The 27,384-nt window shown below is 42.9% G+C and overlaps 1 protein-coding gene and 1 long non-coding RNA gene across 7 annotated transcripts in view; one reads left to right on the top strand and one right to left on the bottom strand.

Annotated features, from left to right (window-relative positions):
- dlc1 (DLC1 Rho GTPase activating protein) overlaps positions 1-27,384 on the top strand; it is a 585,847-nt gene that overhangs the window by 430,787 nt on the left and 127,676 nt on the right. The window lies entirely within an intron of this gene.
- The window catches only part of LOC144684503 (uncharacterized), a 67,221-nt gene that overhangs the window by 4,529 nt on the left and 35,308 nt on the right, over positions 1-27,384 (bottom strand). Inside the window, exons 2-3 of one of the 2 annotated variants that reach the window (XR_013577518.1) lie at positions 6,734-6,862; positions 6,539-6,649 (exon numbers count right to left, since the gene is read on the bottom strand). This is a non-coding gene — a long non-coding RNA (uncharacterized LOC144684503). Of the gene's footprint in view, positions 1-6,538; positions 6,650-6,733; positions 6,863-27,384 lie in introns of those variants that run through there. The other variant, XR_013577516.1, reaches the window with a different exon arrangement.

Raw genomic sequence — 27,384 nt, 5'->3', positions numbered from 1 at the left:
AGGGGGAGCAAAAACAAGCTGTTTGTAAAAACCTTAGAAAAACTTTTCAAACTTCTCCCAGAATTTTGAGTGACGCAGGGAAAAGATATTTTAATTTAAAAGAAGCAAAAACCAAAGCAGAAACAAGCTGAATAATCAATTGCACTGACTGGGGAGTGGAGGTGGGGGTGCCAGTGTGCAGGGTGTACTTTAATAAAAAACAGAAAATTCTTCAAATACTCAATGGGTCAGACAGCACCTGTGGAAAGAGAAACAGATTTAAAAGCCCAGATCTTTCGGTCTTCAGATCATCAGAGACCAGAAGTAACCCCCAAGATGTGCTACAGGACCCCTCAGAAGTCCTGAGACACAGACTTCTTTGGAATTGCCCAGGAAGTTTGAACTTCCAATGGACAATTTCCCTGCTCCGTGGCACCCTCTGACTTACTTACTTGGATGGTTAGGGAACAATAACCTTGTCTAACTCTTGGGTAACTACAAAACTCACCTCCCAATCACTCACACTGACCCCCCTCTCGACTCCCCATCTACACCCCTTGACTAACCCCCTGATCCCCCAACTACCCCCAGCCCCTCAACTCCCACCCCGACCAACCTGACTATTTCCCCCCACCTGACCTGACCCAGCCTCACCCGTCAATTCTCCCTCTGACCTGACCCTATCCACCTGCCAGCCTACCCACCTGCCGCAATACCTACCTACCACCCTACCCACCTACCACCCTACCCATCTGCCACCTCAACACCCTATCCACCTGCCAGCCTACCCACCTGCCATACTACCTACCTACCACCCCATCCACCTGCCACCTTACCCACCTGCCACCCTACACGCTTACCCATTTACCTCACCCATCCTACCTCCTTACCCATCTACATATTCACCCATTCACTCATAAGCTCACACACTAAATGTCCCGGCTTTTCAGTGTGTTAGTGAACACTTACCAGAATACAGCAGTTAGCGCTGTAAAAAGGTGGCGTGGCTTGTCTTCCCCCAACGAGGAGGCATTTGGATTGAAGGTACACTCTGCATTTCTGGAGAAGCCGGGATTGGAAGTCCCGGCCAGGAATGCGGAGCTCCAGTGTGATGCAATAAAGTAGGAGCAGAGTGACAATCCACTGACGATTGCTGCTCTCTGGAAGATTTGGGCCTACATTTCAAAGTTCTGATCAGCTGCTCTTTTCAGATAACAATCCGATCAGACTGGAACCAAATTGATCTGTGGGCTTTTTGATCATGTCCTCACCTGTAATCCTGTTCCCAAATATTCAGTTTTTTGTTAACATTGCATTAAATAAACCATCAATGGTTGAGTGGAAGAAGTATTAATTAGTTTGGGAGTTGGACCTTTACAGATCAGAGACCTCTACAGATCAGAAAATTGTATCATTGAAGCCTGGCCTGTACCAGAGTTAGCTGAGATTTCAGCCCAAGAAACTGTCAGTTTAAGTTCAGGCAAAGAAGGAGAATATAAATTCCTACTCTACACCCCTATTAAAATGGTGCCGTTCTGCTAGAAAATGTGTGTACATGGACTTCAAGGCCAGCATTTATTGCTCATCCCTAATTGCCCTTGAGGAGGCAGTGGTGAGCTGCCTTCTTGAACTGCTGCAGTCCATGTGGTGTAGGTCTAGTGCTGTTAGGGAGAGAGTTCCAGCATCTTGACCCAGCAACAGTGAAGGAATGGTGATATAGTTTCAAGTTAGGGTGGGGTGAGTGGCTTGGAGGGGAGCTTGGAGGTGAGATGTGCCCATATGTTTGCAGTCCTTGTTCTTCTGGTGAATAGAGTTCAGGGGTTTGGAAGATGCTGCTGAAGCTGTCTTGATGAGTTGCTGCAGTGCATCTTGTAAATGGTACACACTGCTGGCACTGTGTCTGCGGTGGAGGGAGTGAATGTTTAAGATTGTGGATGGGGTGGCGTTCAAGCGGCTGCTTTGACCTGGATAATTTCAAGCTCCTTGAATGTTGTTGGAACTGAACTCACGCTCCTGGCTTCTACCTTGTAGTTGGTGGACAGGCTTCAGGGAGCCAGGAGGTGAGTTACTCGCACTAGGAACCAGAGCCTATGATTTGCTGAGGGGACTTGACAGGGTGGATGCTGAAAGGATGTTTCCCCTTGTGCGAGAGACGAGAACTAGAGGACACAGCTTAAAAATAATGGGTCTCCCATTGAATACGGAGATGAGAAGAAATTTTTTCTCTTAGAGGGTCGTGAATCTTTGGAACTCTTTTCACCAGAGAGTGATGGAGGCGGGGTCAATGAATATTTTTAAGACAGAGGTAGGTAGATTCTTGACCAAAAAGGGGGCCAATCAGATCAGTCATAATCTTATTGAATGGCGGAGCAGGCTCTGGGTGCCGAATGGCCTACTCCTGCTCCTAATTCGTATGTTTGTCATAGCCACAGTATTTATATGGCTAGTCCACCTCAGTTTCTGGTAACCCCCAGGAAGTTGAGAATGGGGGATTCAGTGATGGTTACGCCATCAAACATCAAGATGAGATGGTTAGATTCTCTCTTGTTGGAGATGGTTATTGTCTGGCACTAATGTGGCGTACATGTAACTTGCCACTAATCAGCCAAAGCCTGAATGTTGTCCAGGTCTTGCTGCATGCAGGTACAGACTTTCCATATTTATGAAGTTGCGTGTTATAATGAACATTGTGCAATCATCAATGAACATCCCCACTCCTGACCTTATGATGGAAGGAAGGTCATTGATGAAGCAGCTGAAGATGGTTGGGCCTAGGACACTACCCTGAGGAACTCCTGCAGTGATGTCCTGGAGCAGAAATGATTGACCTCCAACAACCACCTTTTTTACTAGGAATGATTCCAACCAGTGGAGAGTTTTTCCCAATTCCTATTGGCTTCAGTTTTGCCAGAGATCCGTAATGCTACACTCGATCAAATACTGACTTCAGGTCAAGAACTGTCATTTTGACCTTACCACAGGAATTCAGCTGTTTTGTCTAAAGCTTTAATGATGTCAGGAGTTAAGTGGCTAAGCTGAATATAGGCGAACAGGTTATTGCTGAGTAAGTGCTGCTTGATAGCACTTTAACTGACATATTCCACAACTTTCTTGTTAGTTGAGAGTTGACTTATAGGGCAATAGTTAGCCGGATTGGATTTGTTCTGCTTTTTGTGCACAGGGTCTCCCTGGGCAACTTTCTACATTGTCGATAAAAGCAAAATATTGCGGGTGCTGAAAATCTGAAACAAGAACAAAAAATTCTGGAAAAATTCAGCAGGTCTAGCAGCATCTGTGGAGAGAGAAACAGAGTTAATGTTTCAAATCCATACGACCCCGCTCTGAAGAAAGATCACACAGACTCGAAACATTAACTCTGTTTCTCTCTCCACAGACGCTGCCAGAGCTGCTGAGTTTTTCCAGCATTTTCTGTTTTTGTTCCACATTGTCAGATAGATACCAATACTGTAGCTGTACTGGAACAGCTTGGCCAAGGGTGCAAGTAATTCTGGCTAAAGTCTTCAGTACTATTGCTGGGATGTTGTCAGGGCCCGTAGCCTTTGTTGTATTAGTGCCTTCAGCTATTTCTTGATATCACATGGAGTGAAACAAATTGGTTGAAGACTGGCATAATTGATGCTGGGAGCGTCAGGAGGAAGCCAAGATGGATCATCCACTCAAAACTTCTGTCTGAAGGTGGTTGCAAACACTTCAGTCTTGTTTTTTGACTCTGACATGCTGAGGTCTGACATCGTTGAGGATGGGGATGTTCTTGGAGCATCCTCCTGCTCCTCTGGTTAATTGTTTAATTATCTATCTGGATGTAACAGGACTGCAGAGCTTTGATCTGATCTGTTGCTTGTGGGATCACTTAGCTCTGTCTATTGCATACTGCTCCCACTCTTTAGCATGCATATAGCCCTGTGTTGTAGCTTCATCAGGTTGGCATCTCATTTTTAGGCATACCTGATGCTTCTCTTGGCATGCCGTCCAACACCCTTATTAAACCCCTGGCTTGATGGCAATGGTAGAGTGAGGAAACGTTGGACCATGATGATAGAAATTGTGCTTGAATACAATTTTGCTGCTGCTGATAGCCCACAGTGCCTCATGAATGCCTTGTTCTGAGCTGTTAGATCCAAGGATTGAATCCACACCAGAAGTGGGAATGCTACCAACTGAACTGAGGTTAGCTCAGCTGGTATAATCCAAAAGAATCTAAAATAATTGTTGGAAAAATTGTTCCGTCATTGGACAACAGCAGGCTTCTATCACGAAAGACAATGGTTTGCACTGTAGTGGTCAACTCTGTGTTAAGCATTGCCTGGTTTGGCTGAGGAAGCTCTGGCATGGCAGTCTCTGCCACATTTGCTGCAGCAAAAGACAGTAGGATGATAAAGTGCATGATTCACTGGACTCTGTTTTCTCTGGACCCTCTTCATATCCAGCTGAGCATTTTGTTTCTGCTGTCTATTCTAATGTACTTCCAAACAATCAGCCTCCAGAGGTCAAGGCCATCAGTAACTGTTTCCCACTTGACAGTGTCAATGTCTGCCACCTTCATGCCTCACTTGCAGGTTTCCTTGTAGTGGAGGAATGGATGCCCAAGAGGTCACGACCTAGTGGCCAGTTCACCGTACAGGAGGTCTTTAGGTATACAGCCATCATACATCCACTGAACGGGGCCAAGCCAGCCGTTATTAGAACATAATAAAACTTTGTTTATGTATCCAGGCTTGTAAAGATACTCACGGAGGCCTAGAGAGCTGGGTCATACCTACGAAAGTGATCAAAGATGCATGAATCAAAAATCTAGAGTTAAGGAGGATAAAAATCTATAATAAGGGTGTCACTGCTTTACCATAGACACTTCATTGAGGTGCAGTTCCTGAACCAAACGGGGCCTTGTGAAATCTTCAACAAAATTGGATATTACATCAAATTCATACAAGAACAGATGTTCCTTGTAGCCCAATCATACACTTCAAGGAAGGAAAATAAGTGAGGTACCCACAATGGTTCAGAAGGTAAATGTACTGTTAGGTGAGATACTGATCTACACAGACTTGGGGAGTCCTAAGTTTGATTTCAGATATTTACAAAAATCAGCCCATATTGCTCCTAGAAAATACATATATGTGGACATTAGATTAGGTCATGATTGAGCTGGGTGGTGATTACCAAGGTTAAGGCTGGGGAAGTGGTTTGGCCATTTTTAATTTATTCACTCAGAAAGATCCAAAGGTTCCATCACTGTGACATGTACCGGTACCTGATGACCCACTGTTGTTTCTTTTGTTGCCATGGCACCTTTTGGAAATCCAGTACATTTTTAAATCAATCTTTGTATGAAGAACATAGGTATATGGGATTTATAACACAGAAATAAATTATTCAGCCCAATAGGTCTATGTTTCACATAAGTCTCCTCCCACCTTACTTCATCTCATCCTATCAGCATATTTTTCTATGCTTTCTCTGACTGCAGCGGTTCAAGAAGGTGGCCCACCACCACCTTCCCAAGGGCAATCATAAAAATGCTGGCCTAACCAGCGATGCCCATGTCCCGTGAAAGAATAAAAATAATGTGTTTATAGTCTCCCCTTAGATGTGTCCAGGCTAATCACCTCAACCATTCCAAGTGGTAGCGAGTTCCACATTTTCAAAGGTCTGATTATAATGAAGTTTCTCCTGAATTCCATATTGGATTTATTAATAACTAACGTATTTTTATGGCCCAAACTTTCAGACACCCACCAGCAGGAACACATTATCTATGGCTACCGTATTGAGCCTCTTCATAATTGTAAAGACCGCTACAGTCTATCAGGCTTCTCTTTTCTAATATCAATCAAAAAATTGCCTTTTATTACATGGACGCTGTATCCCCATCTCCTACTCTCGCAACATAGTTCAAAATAATTTTCAGTATTTACCTTTTCCATACCCATTCCTATCTTGCATAAAAGCAAAAAAACTGCGGATGCTGGAAATCCAAAACAAAAACTCTGGAAAAACTTTTCCTGGAAAAACTCAGCAAGTCTGGCAGCATCTGCGGAGAGGAACACAGTTAACGTTTCAAGTCCGAATGACCCTTCAACTGAACTAAGCACCTTGACCTGATCACCTCTCAGATGCCTTCTTCCTAGGCTGAAGAGCCTAAGTAATACCAATATTATGGATCAACTTCATGTTTTTTCTCCACACTGCTTCTGATATTCAAATGTCTTCCTTGTATCTCAGTGACCAGAACTGAATAGAGTGCTCGAGGTGCAGTGTTAGCAGAGCATTATACATTTAAGCATAACTTCCTCTGATTTGCACTCTCCTGTTGTAGTTATGTTTTTCCATATTCTGTGATATGCTTGGCTCTACATTGGTTGTACTTTTAGGTCTCCACTGGTGTAGCCTGACCTGCTGAGTGTTTCCAGCATTGTGTGTTTTTATTTCAGATTTGCAGCATCCGCATGGTACTTGCATGTTGTTAACAAAACTGTATCACAGAATCACAGGATCACAGAATTGTTACAGCACAGAAGGAGGCTGTTTGGCCCATTGTGCCTGCACAGTTGATGGCCCCGTGATGGGAGTAAGCACATAGTAGCAAATACACTCCAATTTCTCTCTTCTATTGTTTTCATTGTTCTTTGATGAGAATGTTCTAGAAGATCTAAAAATAAAAGCCATTAGTTAATACCAAAGCTATAATAGTATCATTCAGATGTAACACCTGCCATAAAACTACTTCACTTACCTTTTGCTCTTCCTGACCTTTTTACTCCACTGCACCTTTCCCCACACCTGCTCCCACTTTCACCAGGTTGACTCTCTCTCAACCAGCTGAAACTACCTGGTACTCAAAGCATCTTCCTTATTGGAATAACTGCAAAAAATGCAGTTATTTCGTTGGTCTGAATGCACCAATCAAGAAACAACTGTTCTAAACCTCAAAACCGGGGGTTTGAACTGCTCCATTCAGCAAAAACAGGAAGGGGATTTGTGAGATTTGTGAGGCTTGTAGGATCTTGTGGGCCAGCCTCAGCCTGTGCCCAGTGTCTTGTACGTCATTGATATAAGGTCACAAACAAACCTAATTTATTTCTGCCTCAAACAAATAGCTGATGTTTCTGTCATTATATGATACAAACTATTAGCCGAGTAATTAAAATGTACCAGTCTGAATTTCCATTCAACAAATTCTTGTGGGTCATCGAGCTACAGTGTCAACTGCCTTCTACAGAATGAACTGTCTCCAACAGTAGATTAATAGTGGAGGCATTTATAATGATGTGTGCTCTGTTGGTGCCACTAGGATTAACAGGCTGCAGTTACTGCCCATAAAAAGCAGCCACTCTAAAAAAGAGGAAAAAATGTTTTTGCACCCAGTAAATGCAACCATTCTCATTAATCCACATCTGGCATTGCAGCAGGCAGGTAGGCTATAAACTGTTAGTTATGAGGAGAAGTTGAGGAAGATGTCTGTATAGAAACAAAGGTGTGAGCTCAACACTGAAAACTGATCAAAGAAGAGTTAAAGAAATGCAGCGTTTTCTGCATTATGCAGGTTGCCACTGAATCTCGAAATTATTACGGGGCTGCTGGTAGTAGTCAAATTAGCCGCTACTCGTGAAAAGTCTGAACAGCAACAACAGATGGGATCAAAGGAGTTCTTGCTGTGTCGGTATTGTCTGCCCATCTGTTTCTCAAAGCAACATGTTATTTTCTTGTTGTTTAGTGACTTCAAAGATTTCCCAGCTGTGATTTATTTAACCACAACGTGAAGTTCCATCACAGTCACCTGCTTGTCTGTTATTCATTACAAAAAATCCCATCAGATTTGGAATTTGCATATTTGAGTATTCACAGAAAGTAAAATGTTGGTATTAAACAAGGAAGTTATTTCGCTCCAATTTCCAATGTTCTTCTTTTGCTCTAAAGTCAGCCCTCCAGTTCATTGCCCACCTTCATGTATAGATCTAGACAGCAAGGGCTAAATTTTCACTCCCAACTCGGATGTGCAGAGTTAGGAAAATTCCCAACCCTCCAAATCTGACTCAGGAGAAACTTCCCCGACAGGTCGGATTTTTGCGCTGGTGGGTTGGCAGGGAGACTAACTGGGACTAACTGGAGTCGGGTCCACCATCCCCGTGAAAAAGTGTGGAGGCAGCCACAGGGGCTGCCAAGTGCCAAGGCAGGCTGGATAAAAGGCCCACCTCGATGCTCTGGGACTTTGGCCCAGTTATAATAAAAATAATAAGGCCCTCGAGCCCTCATCCCTCACACACTCCCCATATGAACATACATACATACGGACATACAAATGCCCCATCCTTGCCAACTTATGCCACCTCATGCCCTATACCCACTCCCATGGAATTTCATAGCCTCCATGCTGAATTAGTGTCAACTAAAGCCAACCCATGACCCCACACATCCTCATAGCCCTTTATAGCCCCTATGCCAGCTTAGTGCCAATTCATGCCGACCCATACCCCCACCCAGCACCCTGCCCTTACACCTTCCATGCTGACTCAACCAGTATCCACATGGGCAGACCTCAGGAGCTATTCTGAGGTGAAATAAAATAAAGTTCCAACTATCTATTACAAACCTCGCTATGTTAAAAAAAACACTCACATTGATAAAAACCCATTCAATACATTAAAATCCCTTCAAATACTGAATCCCCTATAAAAACAAACATTTGTATTCATTGCTCCACATCAAAGACAGCTAACCCCTTTATAATTACGTGGAGCTGTCAAACTGTGAACTCACTTGCCCTCCATTGTGATAATGGCAGGTTGCAGAAGCAGTCAAGCAGTAATAATTCTGATAGTCTTCAGGCTTATGTCAACAAACATCTATTGAAATTGAAAGGACCAATTCTTTTTCAACTGAGAGTCACAGCATGCTGGGTTTTTTTTTCAAAATTTAAATGGTAGGGGATTTAAATGAGTTGACAGCTTGATAGTTACACAGACCATTATCCACCTTTTACGCACATTCATGCATATGGCTAACAATCCCAAAGGGGTACCTGAATCTCTCCAAAAGGGTACCTACCTGATCTCTCGAAAGAACTCCAGTCAGTTTAGGCTTTTTTGTCAGTTTTGTAAAGCCTATGATTTGTGTTTCAGAAACCTGAATGACCAAAATTGCTCTGGATTGTATACAGCTGCATGGTTAAATGTGCCGCTGCCTCCATGAAATGAATGTGTGAAATACCTCCCACCCCCATTCCTCCCCCCCCCCCCACCACCCCCAGCGAAAGTGACGGATTCTGGGTTTAGGGGCAGGACTTCAGGAATCAGGGTCCCAGCCCCATTTTGGCTAAGGCACAGCACCCTTGAGTCTTTGCAAAAATTCAGGCCTAGTGTTACTGGCAGGTACCTCTGATTTTCATTGCTCCACCATTGGTAGCAGCTCCTACAGCTTAGAGCCTAGGCCCTAAGCTCTGGAATTCCCCCCTGAAATGTCACTCTCCCTCGCTCTTCCCTCCATTAAACTGCTCTTTAGAATCTATATGGGGGCTTAGATCTTTATGTTTTTGGGGCTCAGGACACCATTAGGTTACCCTGCATCTCTAGTCTTCGAACTAGATAAATGGCAGGAGGCATGGTGGAGGCCTGTTTTGCTCAATTTAATGTTATTAACAATGTAATTAAGTTCCACCAGGACTGCCACTGGGCATGAGGTGATGGTGGGGGAGATAAGCCTTTGAGCTTATGTTCATCCAGGTTGACCCCAGGTCCACCAGAAAGCTGGAAGAATGGGGCGGGAAAGTCATGGCTTCAGTCTCTGTGCATTGGTCAAGGCACCTGATAATTGTTGGTATCAACAGAATAGTTCCAGGATGCATCAGTGTCTTCCGGAGAAAAATAGAAAAATGATGGGCGGGATTTTCTGCCCCCGCCCACTGCCAGGATCATCTGGGCCCTCTGAAAGTCAATTGCCTTTTGGCTGGGCCACCAAATCTTCCATGGCAGGTCTCGCTACAATGGAGTCAGAAAATCCTGGCCAATGTCTTCTAACAAGGATTTGAAGTATCATACTTATGTTAATTGCACAAGTGTTAATGATATTTTCATTTCTGCCAAAGTTTCTCAGATTTGATTGTAGAACCAAAGAACTATAGAAAAGTTACGGTGCAGAAAGAGGCCATTCAGCCCATTATGTTTGCGCCAGCCAAAAAGAGAAAAAAAGAAACTAGCCGCTCATTTTAATCCCATTTTCCAATACCTGGTCCACAGCCTTGGATGGTACAATACTTCATATGCAGATCCAGGTACCTTTTAAATGAGTTGAGCATTTCAGCCTCAATCACCATCTTAGGCAGTGAATTCCAGACGCCCACCACCCTCTGGGTGAAAAGGTTTTCCCAAATTTCCCCTCTAATCCTTCTATCCATCACCTTAAATCTATGCCCCCTGGTAATTGACCCCTCAGCTAGGAGAAACAAGACTTTCCTGTCTACCCTATCTAGGCCCCTGATATTTTTTTAAAATTCATTTCCGAGATGTGGGCTTCGCTGGCTGGGTCAGCATTTATTTTTGTACACCTCAATTAGGTCATCCCTCAACCTCCTCTGTTCTATGGAAAACAACCCTAGTCTATCTAATCTCTCCTCATAGCTGCAATTTTCAAGCCCTGGCAACATTTTTGTAAATCTCATCTGTACTCTCTCCTGATCAATTATGTCCTTCCTGTAATGTGGTGAGTAGAACTGTACACAAAATTCCAGCTGTGGCCTAACCAGCGTTTTATACAGATCCATCATTACATCCCTGATTTTGTATTCAATACCTCACCCAATAAAGGAACGCATTCCATATGCTTTCTTGACCGCCTTGTCCACCTGTCCTGCCAACTTCAAGGACCTGTGGACATGCACTCCAGGTCTCTCACTTCCTCAAACCCTCTCAATAACTTCCCGCTTATTGAGTATTCCCTTGCTTTGTTTGCTCTCCCCATATACATTACCTCACACTTTTCCAGGTTGAATTCCATTTGCCACTTCTCCACCCATTCAACCAAACCATTGATATCATTCTGGAGTCGACAGCTATCCTCTTCACTATCAGCTACCTGGCCACATTTTGTGTCATCTGCAAATTTTCCAATCATGCCTCCCACATTTAAGTATAAATCATTAATATATACAACAAACAGTAAGGGCCCCAACACTGAGCCCTGTGGAACACCATTGGAAGCTCTTTTCCATTTGCAAAAACATCCATTGACCATTACCCTTTGTTTCCTGTCACTGAGCCAATTTTGGATCCAACGTGCCACCTTCCCCTGTACCCCATGAGATCTTGCTTTCCTGACCAGTCTGACAGGTGGAACCTTGTCAAATGCTTTACTGAAAACCACGTAGACAACATCCACTGCACTACCCTCATCAATCCTCCTTGTTACTTCCTCAAAAAATTCTATTACGTTAATAAGATATGATCTTCCCCTAATAAAACTATGCTGACAATCCCTGATCAATCCGTTCCTTTCTAAGTGACAGTTTATCCTGGCTGTCAGAATTGTTTCAATAACTTGCCCACCACTGAAGTCAGACTGACCGGCCTATAATTTTCTGGCGTATTCCTCGCACTTTTTTTAAATAATGGTAAAACTTTCACAGACCTGCAATCCACTGGGACCTCGCCTGTATCTAGTGAGGATTGAAAAATGATCATCACAGCATCCACTATTTCCTCACTGGCTTCCTTCAACAGTCTTGGATACAATCCATCTGGTCATGGTGATTTATCCACCATCAATGATGACAGTCCCTCCATTACTTCCTCTCTCACTATGCATATTGTATCTAATATTTCACACTCCTCCACTTTAAGTAGAATGTCTGCATCATCCCTCTCCTTAGTGAAGACAGAGGACAGAGACGAAGTACTCATTGGGAACCCTGCCCACATCTTCTGCATCAACCTACAAGATACCATCTACATCTCTGACAGGCCCTACATTTCCATTAGTTATTCTCTTGCTCTTAATGTGCTGGTAAATTTTCTTTGACATTCTTTGATTTTACCTGCCAATATTTTTTTGTATCCTCTCTTTGCTTTCCTAATTTCAATTTATGCTTCACAGCTGTATTTTTTTATACCCTTCTAGGCTTTCTACGGTATTAAGTCTTTTGTGACTGTCATAAGCTTTATTTTTCTGCTTTATCTTGGCCTGTATGCTTCTGGATAACCATCAGGCTCTAGATTTGGCAGTGCCACCCTTTTTCTTTGTGGGGACATGTCTGCACTGTGCCCATAGAATCTTGCCTTTGAATGCCTCCCACTGATTTGACACAGTTTTTCCTTCTAATAGCTGTATCCAGTTCACTCGCGCCACCCTCACCTCTCAGCTATGTAAAATTTGTCTTTCTCCAATTTAGATCTTATACTCCTGTTCTATCTTTGTCCTTTTCTATAATGATGCTAAATCTAGCTATACTATGGCCACTATCTCCAAAATGGTCCCCCACTGCTACTTCATCCACTTGCCCAGCTTCATTTCCTAAGACTAAGTCTAGAATTGCACCCCTTTTCATTGGGCTTGTTACGCGCTATCTAAAAATGTTCTTCTGAATGCAGTTCAAGAATTTTGTGCCCTCGGTGCCCTTCAAACTGTTCATATCCCAATTGATATTGGGGTAGTTGAAATCCCCAACGATTACTGCCCTATTGTTTTTGCACTCAGAAATCTGTCTACATATTTGCTCTTCTAACTCCCTTCCACTATTTGGGGGTCTATAGTACACTCCTAGCAATGTGGCTGCCCCTTTTTTATTTCTGACCTCAACCCATATGGCCTCATTTGATGCTTCACACTTGGCTCTTTCACCCCAGGCTTGAAGCAGTATTCAAAGGTAAAATGAAATTATTGAGAATGAACTGGGACTCTAACAATGCCTATAACTGTACTCATTGATGCGTTCAGATAAGCTAGACAAAGCAAAGCTGTTCCCATTAGCTGATAGTACAAGGGCTAGGGAACATAGATTTAAGGTTTAGGGCAAGAGGTAAAAGAAGGCTGTGAGAAAAGCATTTTTATGCATCAATTGGTAATGGCCTGGAACTCGCTGCCTACGAGGGTGGTGAAAGTGGAGACATCGAATGGGAAACTGGATGGCAAATGAGGGAAATAAATTTTCAGGGCTATGAAAAGCAGCAGAATGGGACTGTCAGGGTTGCTCTACAGAGCTGGGATGGACTAGATGGGCTAAACAGCCTTCTTCTGTGCTGTAATGACTCTACCACTTATTATGTGAAACACTTCTAACACGGCTTTATATGATAAACAACTTAATGAATGGAATTATTATTATTAATTAATGTGAAGTGAAACATATGACTTTGCAGTTCGCCTCACAGAAGGTTGGAAAGGATATTATGCTGCATGAGGCATAATTTATACCAGCTTTCAGGGCACTCAGTGATGTTGATATTGTTATCTTATCAGCTCCCTGTATCCTTCCCCAGAATCATGTATTATTAGAATACTTCACAGGCAAGTCTTCCAATCAAAACCTATGACCAATAAACTACTTTTATACTGTGCAAGACCCAAAATCCCTTGAGTAAACTTTTTTTCATCAGGTAGCCATTACCAATCCAGCAAATTTACCTTGGGGCTACTGTTAGCTACACAAAGCCTATGGCCAGCATTTTCTGTTCAGCGTGCGGGGGCGGGCCCCACACGCCAACGTGTAAAATGACGCGTGGTGATGTCGGGTGTGTGTCCCGACGTCACCGCGCGTCATTCCGATCTTTCGTTCGGCGGGCACACACCGGAGTCGGCTGCGTGCCCGCCGAACTGTCAAAAGCCTCTTAAGGCCATTTACAAACCAATTAACTCAATTGAGAAAGCTGCCCAGCCAACCTTAAGGTTGGTGGGCAGATGAAGAGCCCAGGCGGCCTTTGCATTTTTCATGAAACCTCATCCACGGGCGGGATGAGGTTTCATGAAGGTTTTATAAATTAAATAAAAAATTTTATGAAAATTCATAAACATGTCCCAGCTTATGTCACATGAGGGGATATGTCAGTGATTTTATTTTTTTATTTTTTCCAACTTTAAAACTGAACTTAACCTCCCTGAGGCAGCCCGCCCGCTCCCGACCGGCCCACCCTATGTGTGGGAAGCCAGTGGCCACTAGTACAGCTCTTGATTTAACATTATAAGAAGTGGTTACAGAGCTGGTAAGTGATGTGAGTTGACTATTAAATTATATTAAATGACTTTTGGATAAAATATTAAACCGAGGTACAATCTCAGGTGGGTGTAAAAGTTTCCATGCCACTGTTTCAAAGAAGAGGGCAGCGGACCCCCTGGCCAATATTTATTTTTCAATTAACTACACAACACAATGACTATACTTCAAAAAGTACTTTAATAGCTGTGAAGCATGTTGAGTCGTCTGGTGGTCTTGAAAGGTGTTATATATAAGTGCAAGTATTTTATTTTTCAAAAAATGGATTCTACCAGCCGTAGTGGAAAATGTACCAGTTTACTTCCCCTATTTCTCATGATAGCTTCAATTAAGATTGCAATAAAATTCATAAACCTGTATTTTTGAGTGGAATCTGTGATGTGATAATGCCATTGTGTTGCCCACTGTATCAGAGCCATTACAGCTGCTCAGCATTCACAGTTGATGCTCTTTATTAGAAACAACCAGTCTTTGTATGTCAAAATAGCTGGACAATAAATGGTCATAATTAACACAGTCAACCAATTCATCACAATGGCAGCCTGTACTGACAACCTCAGGACGTCTTTTATGTGGAATGTGAGTGTTGATAGTCAGGGAAGCGCTAGGTGTTAATAACCATTCATTTCCTTTATGGATCTACTGATGGCAACTAGTAAGGTAATAGTCTTTACAACGGCACATTTTTCAGTACCAGTGATTAATGAATAGAGGGTAACTGCTCCATCATACACCTGTAACTCAATAAAGCAGCACATGGTGTGATTGTATATTCTGCAGATATTTCACTTTTGGGGCCTGCTGTTGTCTGAAAAACTCCAGTTACTTTGCAAGCCAAACACCAAACCTCTTAGCTTTGTGTTAATTGGGAGAAAAAACAGTCCATGCATATAAAATGAACAGAAAACACAGACACCTGCCACAAGTAAAATTTCTCAAGGCTGATAGAACAATTTTGAAAGGATAAAGCAAAATGAAAGGCAATGGTTTAGAAACACTCCCTCTTCCTCCTCCTCCACTTGGCCCCTGCACAGGATATTTATCCTGTTCACGAATGATACAGTCTGATGAGCCCTAGATAATGGACCTCAAGACCTCATTTTCTTGCTGTGGGAAGAGGCCATAATGGACAGCCAGGCCTCTGACATTTTGGAGACTCAGGAGGCCATGTAGCATCTGAAAGTCATGTCCAGTCCAATTTCTAGGTCAACCATCTGAAGCATTTTAAAATATCATGCTGAAAAACCCAATGCGTACCATCAGTACATACATTGTAGTCTGTTATAGTGCTGCCCACTGTAGTGGCTCCACATTAGCAGAGTTATGTTATGGCAGAGAATTGGAAGGACATTTCCATTGAGCTAGTTCAGCTGCCAGCAAGACTTCCCTGTAGCCCTGCACTTCTTTTCCCTTCAGGTGCTTATCCAATTCCTTTTTGAAAGCCACAATTGAATCTGCCTCTGCCGCCCTTTCAGCCAGTACATTACAAAGCGTAACCATTCACTGCGTAAAAAAGTTTTCCTCATGTCGCAAATGCCTCTTTTGCCAGTCACTTTAAATCTGCGTCTTCTGGTTCTTCCACTAAAGGAAATGGTTTCTTTCCATCTTCTCTGTCTCATCCCCTCATGATTTTGAACATCTCTATCAAATCAGCTCTCAACCTTCTCTTCCCGAAGGAGAACAATCCCAACTTTACCACTTTACCCATGGAGCTGAAGTATGTTCCCTTGGGTTATTCTTGTAAATCTTTTCTGCACCCTCTCGAAAGTATTCATGTCCTTCTGGAAGTGTGGTGCCCAGAATTGGACACAATACTCCAGTTGACGCCCAACCAGTGTTTTATAAAGATTCATCATATCTTCCTTGCTTTTATACTCTATGCTTCTTTTTATAAAGTCCAGGATCCTGTATAACCTCTTATCTGCTTTCTCAATCTGCCCTGCCATCTTCAACAATTTGTGCAAATGCACTCCTAGGTTTCTGTTCCTGCACCCCCCTTTGGAATTGTACACATTAATCCGCTTGTTCTTCAAACAAAATGTCTCACCACATTTGATATGTTAAATTTCATCCACCACCAGTCTTCCGTTCCATCAGTCTGACTATGACCTATGTCTGACTATAACTAAGTAGTATACTTTGTGTCGGTGTTCACAAGTGAAATGGACGAAGTGGGTATGGAAATCAGGCAGAAGGACTATGATATAATTAAAGAAATTAGCATAGAAAGGGAGGAGGTTCTAAGTGACCTGGCAGGCTTAAAAGTGGATAAATCTCCAGGCCCGAATGAAATGTATCCCAGGCTGTTGAGTGAGGCAAGGGTGGAGATAGCATGGGCACTGGCAATAATTTTCAATACCTCTCTGGCCACAGGAGAGGTGCCAAAGGACTGGAGGACAGCCAATGTGGTATCGTTATTCAAGAAGGGAGGAAGGGATAAACCAGGGAACTACAGGCCAGTTGGTCTAACCTCAGTGGTGGGGAAACTATTGTAAACAATTCTGAGGGACAGAATTAATCTACACTTGGAGAGGCAGAGATTAATTAAGGACAGTCAGGCATGGTTTTGTTAAGGAGAGATCCTGCCTGACCAATTTGATTGAATTTTTTGAAGGGGTGACCAGGTGTTTAGATGAGGGCAATGTATTTGATATAGTCTACTTGGACTTCAGCAAGGCTTTTGATAAGGTTCCGCATGAGAGACTGATAATGAAGGTAAGAGCCTATGGGACCAAAGGCAATTTGGCAAATTGGATCCAGAGTTGGCTGAGTGGCAGGAAGCAGAGGGTGATGGTTGAGGGGTGTTTTTGTGACTGGATGCCTGTGTCCAGTGGATCGGTGTTGGGTCCCTTGCTGTTTGTGGCATATATAAATCATTTAGACTTGAACGTAGGAGGGGCTGATCAGTAAGTATATGATACGAAAATTGGTGGGGTGGTAAATAGTGAGGAGGATAGCCTTAGATTACAGGAGGATATAGACGGGCTGGTCAAATGGGCTGATTAGTGGCAAATGGAATTTAATCCAGATAAGTGTGAGGTGATGCACTTGTACAGGACAAACAAGGCACGGGAATACACGATGTATGGTAGGGCCCTGGGTGTGCATGTCCACCGGTCCCGGGACAGCTAGATAAGGTTGTTAAGAAGGGAAACTTGGCCTTTATTAGCCGAGGCATAGAATATAAGAGCAGGGAGGTTATGCTGGAACTGTATGAAACGCTGGTTGTACCACAGTTATATTATTATGTGCAGTTCTGGAATCCTCATTATAGGAAGGATGTGATTGCACTAGAGGGAGTGCAGAGGAGATTTACCAGGATGTTGCCTGGGATGGAGAGATTTAGTTATGAAGAGAGATTGGATAGACTGGGGTTATTTTCCGTGGAGCAAAGGAGATTGAGGGGGGACATTACTGAGATGTATAAAATTATGAGGGGCATAGATGGGGTAGACAGGAAGGAACTTTTCCCCTTGGTGGAGGGATCAATAACCAGGGGGCATAGATTTAAGGTAAGAGTCAGGAAGTTTAGAGGGGATGTGAGGAAGAATTTTTTCACCCAGAGGGTGGTGGGAATCTGGAACTCACCGCCTGAAAGGGTGGTAGAGGCAGAAACCCACATAACATTTAAGAAGTATTTCGATGTGCACTTGTGATGCCACGGCATACAAGGCTATGGGCCTCGTGTTAGAAAATGGGATTCGAATAGTTAGTTACTTGTTTGACCGGCGCAGACTTGATGAGCTGAAGGGCCTTTTTCTATGCTGTAGATCTCTATGACTCTATGACTGTATGACTCTATGGGCATTAATATGTCAGAGTTAATGTTTATGTCAGCTTGGTTTCACAGGGGACTGCGCCTTGAATTGGTAGAAAGGATTGCATGACCTGAGAGCATTGCTGTTGGGAATATAACTTCAGGTAGGGTCACCCAAGTGAGGCAGTTCGAAAGGTAGGAGATGGGTTTGTTGGTCAGGCTAATGTCCTGTACATGTAAATTGTCTTTCATTCCAGAAACAACCCAGAGATGGGAAGATTCTTCTACAGGCTTGAAAATATAAACATCAATTGTGGAAAAGCATGATCTGCTGGATCTGACACTGTGATCAAATTTCTTGCTCTAACAGTTCCAGCTGATCTATGGAAAGAGTAGTCTGCATTTCTTCAGATAAATTAGGAATTGGGCACATTGGAATTACATCAGCCAAGTTAGCTCCAAGAGTGTGCATCCAGGCTTAACATTAGTGTTAGTGGGATCCAGTTATTTTAATTTCAATTCAGGAGAGATTTTTTAAAAATGCGATGCAATAAATCTGAAAACTGATGAAATATTAAAAAGTGAATGTTCATTTGAGATTATTCCATGAAAAGGGAAGGTTTTTATAATAATTGTACCTGGGACTCAGTAGATTAAATGAGTGTCGTAGTGTTCATGAACGGCTGCACCGTCTAGGGAAGGAGCAGGCTTGATTTGTTAAACGGTGATTTCTCATTTCATGCTTTTGTTGGGTTCCTACAACATAGGAAAAAAACCACCACTATATTTTGGAAATTTTATCCTTATGCTATTTATTTTTAAAACTGGTGTTTTACTGCTGAACAAAGAAAATAAGATGGCTGCTACAAGTCACCTGATCACAGGGTTGCCCCTGTCAGGAATTTCAAGGATAAAATAATTCTTTTCTCAGTTTCTGGAATGTCACACCTCATTAGGCCTAGAGAGCTACTAACGCACTCACATCACACCCGGGGCTGTTCAGACCAATTTCAAAAGGAGCTACAGAGACATCATTTGCATTTGATAAACCAACACTTGCTAGCAGAGTCAGTGGGTCTGCTGAGACAATGGCTTCCCAAATTCCAGACACTCAACATAGATGGTACCCCTTTTAACAACTAATGACTGAGTCAATTATCAGTCCTGAAAGCAAAGCCAATTCCAGACGCTGGGCAAATGTTCCTTTGAAGTCATTGTGGCAAAGGAAGGTCACATGACCCAACTTTGGGTTTTTGGACAGTTTTATATTACATCTCTGGTCTTCACAGCCAGTCTGCAGTTTTAACATCCAACTGGTAAGCCACAAAGAAGCAGGATCCTTCAGACAGAAGAGCCTGTCCATCTAACCTGACTCTACTGGAAGTTTTTGTACCATTGCCTACAGAACCAACTCAATCCCTGTGTAACTGCTTCATCTTGCAATATCAGCACCAACTGAAAAGCAAATCCTATAACTCTGGGCTTCAGTCAGCCGAACTTGAATGCCTACGTGAAAGAATTCCTTATTGGATTCTGACTTTGGACTCTGGAACTCACATGAGCCAATATTCATTTTTCTGTGGCCCTTATACTGTAAAACTCCTTTTCTCTATCCCTTTTTCACTGTGTGAATGTGCAGAGCAGTAAGTGCTTTGAATGTGGCAAATAAACTAACCTTCTGGGCAGGATTTTCAGGTCATTGGGCGGGCGGGGTAGGCAGGCCCGGGAGCAGCCGGGAAACAGCCTGCCGCTTGCGAGCGGCCCCTGATGGCAATTTCATGCTGGCTGGGCCAGCGTGAAAGGCACGCTGAGAAGCTCAGCGCTGCCAGGATGGGGGCGGGAGGAGATTGAGCACAAAAGTCTGTGCATGCGCAGGGGAGCGCCCTCTGAGAGCTCCCTGAAGTCAGAGAGCTGCCTCAGGGAGATGAAGAATTGTAAAATCAAGAATAACGGTTTTGAAAATGTGAAAAAAATGTCCCCACATAGGATTCGCTCACTTAAACATAAGCGTAATAAAAATTACATCAAAACATTTTGTTTAATTAATGCTGGAAACCTCATCCCACCCGTGGATGAGGTTTCCTAAAAAATCCAAAGGCCGCCTGGCCGATTCGCCCGCCTGCCAACTGTAAGGTTGGATGGGCAGCAAAAAAGAGCTTTTAATTAATTGGTTAATGGCCTTATTGGTCTCTTAATTATCAGTGGGTGAGCTGCCAACTCTCGCAGACACCCGCCAACTGAAATATCGCGCAAGTGCTTGATGACGTTGGGACGCATGCCTGACGTCATCGCCCGCTATTTTACACCCTATTGGATCAGGTGCGCACCCGCCTGCAGGACAGATAATCCTGCCCTTTTGAGTTAATCCTAACTCGAGTTTGCTGTGAATTATGAGTAAAATTGGATCACGCAAAAAAAAAGTGGTTGGAAAATATGCCAGCACTTATCCTTTAAAAACGAATTCAAAACATCTTCTGCTACGGACAGGTGGTAAGAGGAAATCAGCACAGTTTGAACTGTCCCACTCCAATGTGTAACGCTTTCTTACACATCTACTGTTTGTATCACTTTCTCCTAATACCGTCTTCTGTTACGTTCACCATTAATGCTGGGGGCTTTCCTCATAGCTGCTTACAATCTATAATCATACTGTCAGAAGCAGAAACTTCTGACAAAGTTGTGGTGGTGAAGCTGGAGCAGCTCTGAGAAAATTTTGATCAACTTAAAAAGTACGTATTTCCAAGAATTTATGTTAACACTACTTTCGCAAACCTGAACGCAAGTATTTTCTGAAACCTGTCAATTGTTATGCTGCAAGAGTTGGTGCGACCTGATTTTAAGCTCTGCAGATTCGTTAAACACAGTTGTCTTAATCGCTTTTGGCATATTCTGTCATTTTGCTGTTCGATGATGACAAAAAGGTTGTACCGACTTTGAAATAAACCCATGAAGAGAATTGCTCTTTCTATGCATTCTAAAGTATTTGTTTTTTACCAGAAGCAAAAAAAAATTTGCAATCCTGAAATAACTGAACAATTGTCCAAACAGTAAAAAATGTGGAGGGAGGTGGTAGATTTCTCAATAGTGGATTCTTCAGCATTTGGCTGAAATTGAAAGTTGAGATAAGGAATAGTATTCATCCACTTGATATGTTAGCTCAACTCCCTTTAAAAAAAATATGTGCACATTAGTGCATTTTTCCCTTATTATGCATTTTGCTGCCCTTAGTCCTGAATCACTATAGCTGAAAGGGCCTGGCATTTTTCCCTTGGTCCTGTCCAGACATTTCCTTATTATAAATGTTGTTGGATATGAATGCAACAGTTACAACGAAAGATATGACACATCTACTTGGGTTTGTAAAGTGATATTTTAATATGGACAGCTCAGACTAGCAACATGTTTCCTCCGCCTAATCACTAGCTCTTTATTTCTAACAGAAAATAGAATTCCCCAAAACAATCAACAACAACTTGCATTGCTATAGCACTTATAATGTAATAAAACATGCCAAGGTGCTTCAGAGTACCATTATAAACCAAAACGTGACCCACAGTATCACAGTGTCTTTATAGTGCAGAGGGAGGCCATTTGGCCCATCGAGCCTGCACTGGCTGTCTGAAAGAGCATCCCACCTAATCCCACTCCCCTGCCTTATCCCCGTAACCTTGCACATTCTCTCTTTTCAGGTAGCAATCCAAATCCATTTTGAATACCTCGATCGAACCTGCCTCCACCGCCCTTTCAGGAAGTTTGCTCCAGACTCCACCCACCCTCTGGGTGAAAAAATGTTTTCTCAATAACCTGTTAGATTATGAGACTCAGCAGAAAGAATCAGCACTTTGAATATCTTAAGCATTTTGGGACAGCTATCAGGGTTCATCAGCCTACAAACTATTGATTAAAAAAGGTTCTCCAGGTTCAGAAACAAGTATATAAATTTGGAGTAATAACTCTTTCCTGTGTGGAATTAAATACAATAGCAGGATAATGTTACTGACACTTCAAGGGGAGGGGAAAGGGAAGGGTGGTCTGACACTGCGATATTAGATCAGGTGATCAAAAGCTTGACCAAAGAGGGATGTTTTAAGGAGTGTCTTAAAGGAGGAAAGCAAGGTAGAGAGGTGAAGTGGTTTAGGGACGGAATTCCAGATTTAGAGCCCAGGCAGCAGAAGGCATGGCCTCTAATGGTGCAGCCATGAAAATTGGAGCTGTTCAAGAGGGCAGAATTAGCAAAGGTATCTCAGAGGATTGTGGAGCTGGAGAAGGTTGCAAAGATAAGGAGGGGTGAGGCCATAAGGGCTTTGTAAACAAGAATTTTAAAATCAATGCTTTGTTTAATTGGAAGCTGATGTAGGTTAGCGAGCATAGGGTTGACAGATGAGCAGGATTTGGTGGGAGCTAGGAGACAGGCAGCAGAGTTTTGGATGACCTCAAGTTTACAGAGGGTAGAAAGTGGAAAGCCAGCAAGGAGTGAAAATGCATTAAAACCATTAGCTGTGCATTATTTTTCAATTTGAAAGCATAGCCTGATGTCAAAACCTACAACTCATTTTACGTTTGTACAAGCAAAAGCTTGTACGATTCAACAATTTTCTTGCTAAATCATCCCAAAGTCTGCAAATATTATGGGTGAAATTGAACAGCATGGCAACTGTTTCTCAGGCACAGAATGAGTTAAAAAGTACCATTTCTTTGGGCTTTCCTGTACCCAAACAATATAAGAGGGAAGTCCAGTATTATGTTGAGTGAGGTGAGATTTAAGTGCCTCTGGAGGCTGCACAGACGAATGAGGGACCTAATGTCAGCCTCGTTATTCCACTCTGAAAATTAATGTGATTGAGGTTGCCAGGCATGCTCCATTCCTTCTTTCAGGTCCTGAAGCCCAACCAAAAGGCCCTCCATGGGAGGCTGCCAACCAACTTATTTTGAGGTGGAACCAGAAAGAACGGAAGCTTCACAGCAATACAGTGGGCCACTGCCAATGGGTGCTAACCCCATTCATCCCCCTTTCTCTCTCCCACCTCATTCCCCTCCTAGAGCCTAGCTGAGGGTCTGCAACTGGCCCAAATTCATACCCAGCGAATGTACAAATGCCTCTGAATGCTTAATTGATGCAGCAGCTTAACAGAATTAGTCTGATACTTGAAGCCCAATTTGGGATAAGCTTTGTCTTGCAGCTTCTGGCACACACCAAGTGCTTTGACTATCTCGTGCTCAAAAAGAGGTTCAAACCAACTGATTTTTAGTAACTAATACCTTCCACAGTGTACTGGCACAAGGAGGATGAGGAGATTATTGAGTTCACCTTACAAATATGGCTTAGGCTCACTTCAGTAACTGTTGCGCTAAAGCTGCATTTAGTGGTGTCAGCAATAGCCCCTGTATTTTTGCAGAACAGTTAAAGAAATATGGTGGCTGTAGAAAACCCAGAACTTAGCAAAAGAAATGGTTCCTATAGCTCATTTTGAGGCAGCACTAATACTAATGCTTAGGACACCATTACAGTTCAAGATGGAAGCAGCCATGTGTTCTGACCAGTGGCAAAGCTGATAGGCTTCAGTCTTTCAGAGATTATATAAAAGCAGATAGTAAAAGCTTCTAAAAGTATTGAATAGGAAAAGAGTAACTAAAGTTAGTGTTTGTCCTCTAGAGAGTGAGTCTGGGGAATAAATAATGGAAAACAAAGAAAAGGCAAAAACATTGGACAGGTATTTTGTGTCTGTCTTTACAGTAGATGACTTAGAAAACTTCCCAAAGATTCTTGAAAATCAAGAGATGATATGGAGGGATGAACTTAATACAATCACCATCACCAGGGAAGGGATGCTAGGAAAACTATTAGACCTAAAGGCTTACAAGTTCTCTGGACCAGATGGCCTGCATCCTAGGGTCTTAAAAGAAGTGGCAGTATAGATAGCAAATGCACTGGTTATAATCTTCCAAAATTCCTTAGATTCTGAAAAGGTTCCAGCAAATTGGAAAATAATGTAGCACCTTCATTCAAGAAAGGAAGCATACAGAAAGCAGGAAACTAAAGGCCAGTTAGCCTAACATCTGTCATAGGGAAAGTGCTAGAATCCATTATTAATGAGGTTATAGCAAGATACTTAGATAATCACAATTTGATCAGGCAGAGCCAAAATGGATTTATGAAAGGGAAATCATGTTTAACTAATCTGTTAGAGTCTTTTTGATGAAGCAACATTCAAGATGGATAAAGGGGAACCAGTAGATGTGGTGTACTTGGATTTACAAAATATTTGATAAGGTTCAAAATCAAAGGTTACTCCACAAGATAAGAGCACATGGTCTACGGGGTAACATATTAGCATGGATAAAGGATTGGTTAGCTAATAGGAAGTAGAGAGTAAGGATAAATGGGTCATTTTTGGATTGGCAAGCTGTAACTAGTGGAGTGCCACAGCGATCAGTGCTGGATCCTCACTATTAACAATCTATATCAATGAATTGGATGAAGGGAGTGAATGTATGATAGATTTAAATGGAGAAAGATTGTAGAACTCGGTGGTATAGAGAGATCTGAGTGCCCTAGTACATGAATCACATAATGTTAGTATGCAGGTACAGCAAGTGATTAGGAAAGCAAATGGAATTTAATTCTTTGAGGAGGTAACGAGTATGTTAGACAAAGGAGAGCCAATGGATGTTATCTACTTGGACTTCCAGAAGGCCTTTGGCAAGGTGCTGCACAGGAGGCTGCTCAGTAAGATAAGAGCCCATGGTGTTAAGAGGCAAGGTACTAGCTTGGATAGAAGATTGGCTGTCTGGCAGGAAGCAGAGAGTGGGGATAAGGGGGTCCTTCTTAGGATGGCGGCCGGTGACTAGTGGAGTTCCGCAGGGGTCAGTGTTGGGACCACAACTTTTCACTTTATACATTAATGATCTAGATGGAGGAACTGAGGGCATCCTGGCTGAGTTTGCAGATGATACAAAGATAGGTGGAGGGACAGGTAGTATTGAGGAGGCGGGGAGGCTGCAGAAGGATTTAGACAGGTTAGGAGAATGGGCAAAGAAGTGGCAGATGGAATACAATGTGGGGAAGTGTGAGGTCATGCACTTTGGTAGGAGAGTAGAGGTATAGACTATTTTCTAAATGGGGAGAGAATTCAGAAATCTGGAGTGCAAATGGACTTGGGAGTCCTAGTCCAGGATTCTCTTAAGGTTAACTTGCAGGTTGAGTCGGTAGTTAACAAGGCAAATGCAATGTTGGCATTTATTTCGAGAGGACTAGAATATAAAAGCAGGGATGTGCTGCTGAGGCTTTATAAGGCTCTGGTCAGACCACATTTAGAATATTGTGAGCAATTTTGGGCGCCGTATCTCAGGAAGGATGTGTTGGCCCTGGAGAGGGTCCAGAGGAGGTTCATGAGAGTGATCCCAGGAATGAAAGGCTTAACATCTGAGGAACGTTTGAGGACTCTGGGTCTATATTTGATGGAGTTTAGAAGGATGAGGGGGGATCTGATTGAAACTTACAGAATACTGAAAGACCTGGATAGAGTGGATGTGGGGAAGATGTTTCCATTAGTAAGAGAGACTAGGACCCGAGGACACAGCCTCAGGGTAAAGGGAAGACCTTTTAGAACAGAGATGAGGAGAAACTTCTTTAGCCAGAGAGCGGTGAATCTATGGAATTCATTGCCACAGAAGGCTGTGGAGGCCAGGTCTTGAGTGTATTTAAGAGCGAGATAGATAGGTTCTTGATTGGTAAGGGGATCAAAGGTTACGGGGCGAAGGCAGGAGAATGGGGTTGCGAAACTTATCAGCCATGATTGAATGGCGGAGCAGACTCGATGGGCCGAATGGCCTAATTTCTGCTCCTATGTCTTATGGTCTTATGATCTTATGGAATGTTGTCATTTATTGCAAGAGGAATGAAATATAAAAGTTGGGAAGTTTTACTGTGGCTGTACAGGGACTTGGTGTGACCACATCTGGAATATTATGTACAGTTTTGGTCTCCTTATTTAAAAAAGATATAATCGCTTTGGAAGCAGCAAAGAGAAGGTTCACTGGACTGATTCCTGGGATGAAGGGGTTGTCTTATGAAGAAAGGTTGAGCAGGTTGGACCCTATACCCATTGGAGTTTAGAAGAATGAGAGGTGATCTTACTGAAACATATAAGATCCTTAGGGGACTTGATAGGGTGGATACCCAGAGTATGTTTCCTCTTGTCAGGGAGACTAAAACTAGGAGGCATTGGTTAAAAATAAAAGACCTCCCTTTTAAGACAAAGATGAGGAGAAACGTTTTCTCCCAAAGGGTCACTGATGTGCGGAATTCTCTTCCCCAGAAAGTAGTGGAAGCTGGGTCTTTGAATTTCTTCAAGGCAGAGTTAGATAGATTTTTGTTAGGCAAGGGAGCCAAGGGTCATGGATGGCAGACAGGAAAGTGGAACTGAGACCACAACTAGATCAGCCATAATCTTATTGAATGGTGGAGCAGGCTCAAAGGGCATATGGTTTGTTCCTGCTCCTGTGCTCCTATGCTCCCATACTCCTGTGTTCTTATGTTCCAAGTATGTTCAAGATTGAGAGTATTAAAAACATTAAGGGAAATGGGGATAGTGCAGGAAAATGGCGTTGAAGTAGAAGATCAGCCATGATCTCATTCAATAGTGGACTGGGCTCAAAGTGCTGAATGGCCTACTGTTTCTCCTATTTCTTATGTTCTTATGTTTTCCTCCATGGTTCATTGGTTGTTTTTACAGTGACTCTGACTGCTGTGGAAAACAGGTCTACAATACAACTGGACTGATCTCCTGTACGCTGAGATGATATTGAAGAACAGCCTCTCGACATATAAAAGCACAGCATAAACATGACTCAAGTGACCCATTAATTCAGTAGCCTTATTGTTTGTGGTACTGGGCTGAATAGCCCAAGCTGCAAGTTCAAATCCCACCATAGCAAGTTATGAGAGTTAATTCAATGCGTCTGGTAATTTGTGGACTAACACACATGAAATCCACATGAAAGCTGTTAGATTGTTGTATAAATGTTCTTCAGGATAGAGGACCTACCACCCCTATCTGATTTTGCCATATGGGGGTGGTGGTGGTATTGTAATCAGATTAGTAATCCAGAGACTCAGGATAATGCTCTTGGGGACCTGGGTTCAAATCCCACCACAGCAGGTGGTGAAATGTGAATTCAATTAAAAGTCTAATGATAACCATGTACCCATTGTCGTTAAAACCCATCTGGTTCACTAATGCCCTTTAGGGAAGGAACTTTGCTGTCCTTACCTGGTCTGGCCTACATGTGACTCCAGACCCATAGCACTGTGATTGTCTCTTAAATGCCCTCTGCAATGGCCTAGCAAGCCACTCAGTTTCTCAAGGGCAATTAGGGTGGACAATAATGCTGGCCTAGCCAGCGACACCCACATCCCATGAACGAATAA

Source organism: Cetorhinus maximus, chromosome 1 (genome assembly GCF_964194155.1).
Source record: "Cetorhinus maximus chromosome 1, sCetMax3.hap1.1, whole genome shotgun sequence".
Lineage (NCBI taxonomy): Eukaryota > Metazoa > Chordata > Chondrichthyes > Lamniformes > Cetorhinidae > Cetorhinus > Cetorhinus maximus.
Note: the sequence above shows the minus strand (reverse complement) of the source record. Positions and strands in the feature narration are given on the sequence as shown.